Source organism: Macrobrachium nipponense, chromosome 25 (genome assembly GCF_015104395.2).
Source record: "Macrobrachium nipponense isolate FS-2020 chromosome 25, ASM1510439v2, whole genome shotgun sequence".
NCBI lineage: Eukaryota > Metazoa > Arthropoda > Malacostraca > Decapoda > Palaemonidae > Macrobrachium > Macrobrachium nipponense.
The window spans coordinates 33,869,248-33,879,661 of NC_087214.1; positions in this window are offsets into that span (position 1 = coordinate 33,869,248).

Below are 10,414 nucleotides of genomic sequence, written 5' to 3' on the forward strand. Positions count from 1 at the left end.
TTCTTCTGTCAGTTCGTCGAATCTGGCGTTAAAACTTCCGTGAAGTCGACAGGTTTAGACGGAGTCGTCAACCATCACTTTGATTTTGAAGGGAAAAAGGAGATTTTCCATTTAATTTATATACTGAACCATGAGTTGGTCTATAGTATCTTGGTCGTGATTTCTCCCTTTCATTCCATGGCAAACAAACGCACCCCCCACCCCCACCCAAACACCACCCTCCAGTTCCTGACCACCCTGTGCTTTCACTCCACCTCCTGTAACATAGTTTCTGACGACTGTGACCCAAAGTGGTTATCGTCCTCCTCACTTCCAGACTTCAATGGAGTCGTTTGTTTGAAACCTATATCAATCACCAGTCATTATATGGTCGGTCACTTGGACCTCCACGCACAGGAACTGCAGGGTTGTCGGAACTGCCAATCTATATCATACTTTTAAAGTTGATCAATAAAGATAGTTCATTCTTTCAAGTAAACTCCAGTTAGGTCAGAAACCTAAATACGAGGTCAATATACCTTAATAACATTATTGTATACTCAGAACTGTAGCATTCTCTTCCAAAATACGATATGTTGAATTTCCTTTTGTTGGTCTGCCTGGATTGTCGGAACTGCCAATCTATATTTACCTTTCAGAGCAGATGAATTGGTGGTAGTTTTTGTCATTTCACGTAGTCTGTAGTCTGTTCAAAACCATAGTTAAGTCAATCAATTTCGATTATATCATTTTTCTCACACTTGCAATATTCTTGTCCAAAATATGACGTTGCATTTCATTTCGTTGGTATGCCTGGATCTTCAGGTCATCTATGACAGGCGGTGGCATTTTCGCTCTGAGGAAGAACTGTAGGACTAGGCAAGATGATTATCATCGTCTTTCCTTACGACGAATTTTGAGTCATTTTTCCTTTACACGAGATACTCATTTGGAATTGAAGTTGAATCTAGATACCCCAAAAGACTCATCAATATAGATTATGAGAAAAAGACGGGAATAAGAACAATGTAACGAGTTTCCTCCCCCATCTGTGAAAAGGCAGTTGGACGTCCACTGGCGCTGATGTTCTCAGGTGGCCAATAAATGGCATCCACGACTTGCTTATTCATAGTCTCAAAAATCCTGTTAATTATTCTGTGGAGACAGAAAGGACCTCGAGGTCACGTGGTGGCCATAGAGTATGTGGAGAGTTGAAGACAACAAAATTACGATTTCACTGATAATTCTGATACAATTTCATTTGAAAATGAATGGAAAAAGTCCCACTTATCGTTTCCTTTGACAAGAGGCTAAAATTGAAATGTAATAAAGCCTTTGAACAGCTGATGATTTCCTGTAAACACTCAACCATCGCAGTTTAGTTTCCTATATTATTTAAAACTGAATCAAGATTATAAACTGTGACTATATTTAGACCCGAATCATTAAATGACAAAAAAAAAAAAAAAAAAAAATCATGAACAGGTCATGCAAGCATTTTATTCCAGAATAACTTTAATTAATAACAATAAGGCTCATATGAAGAACAACAAATGTCCACATACTGCCATATCCCAGACGGAGGTGCAGTGTGCAATGTGCTGACAACAGGGGCAATACAGCAATGTTGCAAGCAGCGCAAAATTCGTCAAAGTAGGAACGTTCTCTATACAGCCTCAGGGATATTAAAATAGTCTTTCTTCTGACACGTTAAAATAGTGTAATCGGACTTCTTATAATGAATGCGGCCAAAATGACTTTATTTTGACATTTGCTTGCAATACGGCGATGTTGAAAGCGAGGAGAAATTTGCAAATATGTCTGGGATAGTTCCAGGATTTGTCCAGAGAACAGACCAGCTTTGCTTTGGAACGGGAATGCAGTCTACGGGACTTTGAATGGCCTGCTTACATGCATGCATAATTCGCTTTTTATTGAAAATAGGTGTGCAATGTTGCAAGCAAACATAAATCCTTGAGAATAACAGGTCTGTAGCCTTATGCTTTTTTTTAAAGAAAGAGAAATTCTTGAAAGAAACATGTCTACAGCCTTATGCTTATTTTTTAAAAGTATAATTTACTTGAAATTGCATAAAAATGTCGCCTATTGGATTGTGGGAGTTCAAAACTCACTTTTGAAGCTTCGAGCTGAACAAAAGGCAGTTTTATTTGTCCACTGGGGCTCTGTGGCGAATATGCATTCCATTCGAGCTCTTGAAATATTGCAATGTGCTTGCAGTACGGGAAGGTTGCCAGCAAATTCTTGTAGTAAACTGCAACTGTCTTGGATTCTTGTAATGTCTCAGGTCCGGCAAAATTCCTCTAATACCAAGGCTGTAGACTCTCTGGTCTTTTTTTCAGGGGCCACAACGTATTGTCCTTGAAACCTATAGATGGAAACGATGAATAGGTTTGGAATTCCCTCAGGTGTACTGTCGGCCAACGAAGAATTGGCATAGTTTCTTAATTCATTGTTCGTTATGGAAATATTGCCATATGTAGGGTCCTTTCAAAGGTGCTATACTTGAAATAAATTGCATTAGAATTGAGTAGACTTACTCAAAGTATTAAAGATAATTATTTAGTAAAGTAAGGAAAATATATACCGATGGGTCCACGATTTCTAAATTTATTCTCAATTCTAGCTTCGTGACAGCATGCCTAAGCATTTTGAAGTTGGCTTTGCTGCTGCTCGAGTCTTGACTCAACGTATCGTACTGCGCTGGGGTGTTGTCATATCGTCTCCTACAGCCGATAAATAATACATCAAGGCGTTAACATTCTTTGAAAACGATGTTTAATTAAACTAATTTTGTCCTATCAATAAAAATAATTTGCATGACACATTTAGTGGGCCTTAATTAGACTTCTGATTCTCACACATGATTAGCCTAGGTCTATTTCAGCAATATACTTTCTTGGATACGTAATATGAATGAATATTTAAATACGACAATTATATATATGTATATATATAATATATATTATATATATATATATATATATATAATATATATATATATATATATATATATAAATATGCTTTATTTGATTATTCCCGTTATTCTTGTTTCATTAGCCATGTTCGCCTTTCTTCTTATCCTTTTCATAATTGCTTAACATAATTTACTCAAAGCAATCATAAAAAAATCAAACGATTATAATTCAGTCTTTTATTTTTATTGAATTCCTTGCATATCATCCTGTTTCATTTGAACACGTTGGAAAGCTGTGGGAGTCAAAACTAACGAATTCGTTAAGAGAGGCTTGCTTTCATTAAAGCTTTCTAAGGTTGATCTTTCTGTAGCTATTCATTTCTTCTAAATTGAAATGAATTAAAATTAGTTTCACATGTATGGCTAGACCTACTACCGTAAGCATATTATAAGTAGCTGAAAGGAAAAGAAATATGAAAGGGGACATTCTTGTTTAAGTCTATTTCATTTTTTTTTTTGTTTTTTTTTTTTTTTTTTTTTTTTCAAGAAAAACCTACTGCTTTAATCAAGGGTTGCTCCTTGATGGCTACAACAATCATACAGGGTGTAACACGAGTGTATGCACATATTTTGGGGAATGAAAGATAAAGTTTCTTTGAACAGAAAATATTTTATAAACATGCATTTAAAGGCGTTGTTGTCGGTGCGGGGAATTTTAAAATAACCGTTATCATTAGTGATGCTCTCACGTGATGGAGTTCGTAGCGAGAAGTCGGATCGAGTCGCCTGAGATGTAGAAGAGAGCGGAGGTGGCGTATAGGAGTGATGGAGGGATTAGGCCAATGTTAATAAAGTATCTCCCAAAATAAAATGTATTCTTTAGGTTTTGAAGAAGAAAAAAAATGCATGCATCATTGAAACTGTTTCCCTCCCTGTCCGTGGTATTCAATGGCCACCGATAAAAAACAAAACAAAAAGAGTAAGCTTAACTGAATCTCTCATCCATCAAAGATAAGTTTGCTTATTCATTAGACACCTATCAAAGATTTTTGGTGCATCTTTAAAAATCTCGTCCTCTCCATCTAAACTATTCATCAGACACCAGTCATAGGCGTAGAGCTAGTCATGATTCCTGGTTCAGCAATATCATGACGAGACGCTAGAATTCAAAATTCGCAAATGAATGTTGCTCAGCAACATTTACACTACTGTATTGTCTTGCTCTCTTGTGGTGCTTCGAGGAATTCCACCTCGAGGACCATGTTCTAAACATTGCCGTTCTCTAAAGAATTTGATTCATCTATGTATGATTCTCTCCGGTATACTAAGGTTTCTTGATATCTCTCTGATAAGAACTTGCACCGAATGCAGTGCAATAATTGTCTCTCGCTCAGCGAGGGATGTTTCTTAGACCGATAAATGACACATTGACATTAGATTCCCACGCACATAACGACCTCAAAAGCAACAGTGAGGTCGCATTGGTTCACACTGTTAAGTTATCATTTTTTTTCTTAATTTGATAGCATTTTGTGAATTTCCAATGTTTTCTATAAAATTCAACAAATGGAATCGTTCAACTACCTTCAACTTAATATTGATATGATAATGCAAGGACTATGTTTATGCGATACTACTAGTGATAGGTGTCTCCTATCTATGTGGCAATGTATTTCAGTGGTTGTGAAATGATGTTTTTTATCACTTCGTTTCGTTCACGCGAATTTTGCTATATGGAAAATAGTTTTACACAATAACATAACATGATGTTTTAATGATACCAGTGTCTGTTTTTAACATCATTACATAAGATTTCTTCCATCTTTGAAAAGAAAAATAAATAAATAAGGCACGAATCGTGCACCAGGCAGGTGAACGAAAAATTATGAAACTGCCACCAGTTGTTTGAGCGTGTGTACAGTGGTGCTCAAATCTCATGTCACACGATTCTTTTAGTATTGTTTAGATTCTCAGAATCAACGTGACGTTGCCAAGTAGTATTAAACTTTTTTTTAATTATTATTATTTCTAATGTCATGCATGTCGAAAAGATTGCGAATTCACAGCTAGCCCTGTTTTCCTTATGGTTGAATGTACAGACGGCCAACGAAGAATTGGTGTAGTTTCTTAATTCATTGTTCGTTATGGAAATATTGCCATATGCAGGTGCCAGAATATTTACTTAACAATAGATAACATTTCCTTTCAAAGGTGCTATACTTGAAATAAATTACATTAGAACTGAGTAGACTTATTCAATGTATTAAAGATAATTATTTTGCAAAGTAAGGAAAATATATACCGATGGGTCCACGATTTCTAATTTTATTCTCAACTCTAGCTTCGTGACAGCATACCGAAGATTTTGAAGTTGGCTTTGCTGCCGCTCGAGTCTTGACTCAACGTATCGTACTGCACTGGGGTGTTGTCATTTCGTCTCCTACACCCGATAAATAATACATTAAGGCGTTAACATTCCTTGAAAACGATGTTTAGTTAAACTAATTTTGTCCTTTGATCAACAAAATATTTTGCATGACACATTTAGTGGGCCTTAATTGGACTTCTGATTTTCCCACATGATTAGCCTAGGTCTTATTTTCAGCATTATACTCTCTCGGATACGTAATATTAATGAATATTTAAATCGACTATATACATATATATATATATATATATATATATATATATATATATATATATATACATATATATATATATATATAGTATATATTAATCTGCTTTATTTGATTATTCCCGTTTTTCTTGTTTTATTAGCCATGTTCGCCTTTCTTCTTATCCTTTTCATAATTGCTTAAAATAATTAACTCAGACCTAGCTATTCAAAGTCAAAAAGCAATCATAAAAAATCAAACGTATATAATTCCGTCTTATTTTTTTATCGAATTCCTTGCATATCATCCTGTTTCATTTGGACACGTTGGAAAGCTGTGGGAGTCAAAACTGACGAGCGCTTACTTTCATTAAACCTTTCTTAGGTTGATCTATCTGTAGCTATTCATTTCTTCTAAATAGAAATTAATTCAAATTAGTTTCACATGTATACCTAGACCTACTACCATAAGCATATTATAAGTAGCTGAAAGAATAAGAAATATGAAAGGTGACGTTCTCGTTTAAGTCTATTTCATTTTTTTTTCAAGAAAAACCTACTGTTTTAATCAAAGGTTGCTCTTTGACGGTTACAGAGTGTAACACGAGAGTATGCACATATTTTGTGGAATGAAAGATAAAGTTTCTTTGAACAGAAAATATTTTAAAAACATGCATTTTAAGACGTCCGTTGTCAGCGCGGAGAATTTTAAAATAATTATCATTAGTGATGCTTTCGCACGATGGAGTTCGTAGCGAGAAGTCGGATCAAGTCGCCTGAGATTGATCAAATACAATTGTATTTGTATTTGAATTCTATTTAAATACAATTTTAATGTATTTATATTTGTATTTGTATTTTAGCATCCAGAGAAAAAGTATTTTGTTATTTGTATTTGTATCATGGCACCCAGAAAAAAAAGTATTTTGTATTTGTATTTATATTAGATATTTCGAGTCAAAATCATTTAAGGAGAGAGAGAGAGAGAGAGAGAGAGAGAGAGAGAGAGAGAGAGAGAGAGAGAGAGAGAGAGAAGTCAACAACCATGGTTTACGAAACTATGACGGGTCATGAGTGCAAAACGCCCTCGTCTTTTTGCCTACATGCCACCAGCTGGGAAAATAAATGTAAATGCATCAACAAGCGACACTACAGTGGTAAAGGCAGAACTTGAGTCGTACCCAGAAGAAGGTGTTCTGGCTTTTGACGTGAACCCACTGAGGTACTGGCGTGAAAACAAGAGCTTCAGCATTTTGAAGCCTTTTGCAAGAAATATTCTAGGGTGCTGTGCCACGTCGGCACCGTCTGAAAGAGTCTTTAGTAAGGCCGGTAATTTTTACACTCCTGAGCGAGCAAAACTTGGCCCGGAAACCTTCCGAACATTAATGATGATTAAATGCAATTATTATATATAGAATGCAGATATAAACTTGTGTGAAAAAATGTTATATAGTTTGCAAATTTTCAGGAGGATTTTTTATTAGTAGCTTTGAAATCTGAAATAAGAGTACTTGTATTTTCATTTGTATTTTCTGAACCAGTGATTTATTTTTATTTGTATTTTTAGATTTAGGAAGAAAAGTATTTGTATTTGTATTTGTATTTCTAGATTTAGGAATAAAAGTATTTGTATTTGTATTTTGCATTTTTGGAATCCCAAACGAAAGTATTTTTATTTGTATTTCAATTGTAAAAAGTCAGTATTTGATCCAACCCTCCCTGAGATGTAGAAGAGAGCGGAGGTGGCGTATAGGAGTGATGGAAGGATTAGGCTGATGTTAATAAAGTATCTCCCAATAAAATGCATTCTTTAATGCATGCATCGTTGAAACTGTTTCCTTCCCTATCCGTGGTATTCACTGGCCACCGATAAAAAACAAAACAAAAAGAGTAAACCTAACTGAATCTCTCATCCATCAAAGATAAGTTTGCTTATTTATTAGACTTATTCTTTAGACAACTATCAAAGATTTCAAGTGTAGATTTAAAAATCTCTTCCTCTCCATCTAAAGTATTCATCAGACACCAGTCATAAGCGTAGAGGCATTAGAATTCAAAGTTCACAAATGAATGTTGCTCAGCAACATTTACACAACTGTATTGTCTTGCTCTCTTGTGGTGCTCCGAGGTGTTCCACCTTTAGGCCCATAATCTAAATTTTGCCGTTCTTTAAATAATTTTATTCAACTATGTATGATTCTCTCCGGTTTATTAAGCTTTCTTGATATCTTTCCAACAGGAACTTGCACCGAATGCAGTGCAATAATTGTCTCTCGCTCATCGAGGGATGTTTCTTAGACCGATAAACGGCACATTGACATTAGATTCCCGTGCACATAACATCAAAAGCAATAGAGTGAGGTCGCCTGGTTCACACTGTTACGATATCGTTTTTTTCTTTTTGTTTTTAAATATGATAGCGTTTTGTGAGATTCCAATGTTTTCTGTAAAATTTAACAAACTTAATATTGAAATGATAATTTAAGGACTATGTTTATGTGATACTACTAGTGATAGGTGTCTCCTATCTATTTGGTAATGTATATCTATGGTTGTGATATGACGTTTTTTATCACTTTGTTTCGTTCACGTCAATTTTGCTATATGGAAAATAGTTTTACACAATAACATAACATAATGTTTTAAAGATATCAGTGACTGTTTTTAACGTCATTACACATGATTTCTTCCATCTTTGAAAAGAAAAATAGATAAATAAGGCATGAATCGTGCGTCAGGCAGGTGAACGAAAAATTATGAAACTGCCACGAGTTTTTTGGCCGACAGTACATGATCCCTTTTATGCACTGGTATAATTCGTAATCTGTGTGATTTGAATTGATTCTTTTTTTTTACGTTGCTCAGTTCAAAGTGCTGTGTTATAAGGTTAGCGTTCCATCAATGAAAGCACACTTGACATGCTCCTCGGACTGGCCAACATAACCACGTCTGTAGCATTATGACAGAAGACTTAATAAGCCCAACAGTCATAACAACAATTTCAAAGTAGGAGTATGAATTAAAACAAGTTTTCTTTGAATGTTGAAGTTTTCGGCTGCGTTTAAGCTGCCTGTATGTTGAAAAATGTTTTATAGGCCTAAATAAATAATCTAAGCCTTCTGAGATGTAATCTGTTACTGATGTTCTTATTTGTAGAGATTACTTGTTCTTTGAGAAATACAATAGGAATATGAATTACAACCAGTTTTCTTTGAATGTTGAAGTTGCAGGCTGTGTTAAGCTGCCTGCATGCTGCAAAATGATTTATAGGCCTAAAAAATAATCTAAGCCTTCTGAGATGTAATCTTTACTAATGTTTTTATTTGTAAAGATTACCTGTTCTTTGAGGAATAAAAGATGATGATGATTTTGGTTATACGTAGAAGACGGCTATTAATCGAAATATCACAAGTATTAATATCAAGGAGTATGGAACACTTGCTTTTCAACTGGTTTAAAATATTATTTTCTTAAAAGTCCTGCTCGCTTTTGTTGTATAATCAATTCTTTCATAAGGTAACTTGAAGTGCAAGAATGTGTAGATAACCTCATTTGCTTTCTTGCCAGAAATTTTTAATAGAGATGTGAACGTTAAAGTGTAAATAAAAGAAATGAAACACCTAGGCCTAGGAATAATATCTTGGCTTTGACAAAAGAATAATTGCATTGGCGAATATTTGCTAGTATGCCATCATTTTGTAAATATGTAAGAAATATAACAAATAATTATGTATGGAAATCCAAATACTCCTCTAACACATATAGAAGTAAATTTTTTCAAGATAACTTCATGGCCGCTACTCATTGTAGACCTACCTATATTATACCAGGTGATGGTTATTGTACCGACACTAATATTAGATACGTAACACATGTTCCCCTCACACGTAGATATCGGTGGGCGCATTCTACTTTTGTATATACATATTTAAACATTTTTTCAGCGTTGAGGTGTAAAAACAATCAAATAGGACTATTTCAAATTCCATGCTTGCTTTGGAAGCGTTATTAATGTCATGAAATTATTTTTTTATTTTATTTAACATTTGAACTGATGCTTGATAACGATTTTACTTTGGTCAAATGCTTCAGCGATGAGTGAACGAAGGTTTTGAAAATGCTTTGTAAGAGATGCTCTGAAATTTGACTACACGTGACATTTTATTACAGTTTTGAAATATATGACAGATTTCACTCTTATGAAACATATTATGGCCTTATTCCTGGAATTTCGTCGGGAATAATTGGCTTCCCGAAAGACAGGAAAAAAAAAAAAAAAAAAAAGGGCCCACTTTTTTTTTCTCTCTCTTTTTTTTTTTTTTTTTTTTTTTTTTTGCGGATCGGAGAAAATGACGTGAAATGTTCGTCTGCACTGGCAGATGATGAAAGGCAGTGAGTGAGTGAGTGGGTGAGGTCTCTCTCTCTCTCTCTTATTGACCATCGAGTGTGTGATAATTTATGTTCTTGCTTTAAAGATAAAATAATATTTTCTCTCTCTCTCTCTCTATCGGCGTTTCTGTGACTTTTTGTCTCACGTTCACAAATTAAACTCTCTCTCTCTCTCTCTCTCTCCAGTAACCCTAGGTGACCTTATCTTCAAATAATGTAATTAAATACAGATCTACTTCCTCACATTCCTTACCCTTTTCTGAAGTCTGATATTCAGTCATCCTCTTCGGGAGGATTCCCGGAGCCTTGGCGAAGGTTTGAGTTCACCGAAGTTCTTGTTAGATTGGCAGTATGTATCTGGTGCAAGGATAATGGGTTACATTGAGGCACGGGACACGGGGAAGACGGTTATAAAATGGTTGATTTTAATGCTTGCAGTCTGGTACAGTACAGGTAATGGATTATGCTAAGGCGCTTCAGTGGGTCACAAGAATACC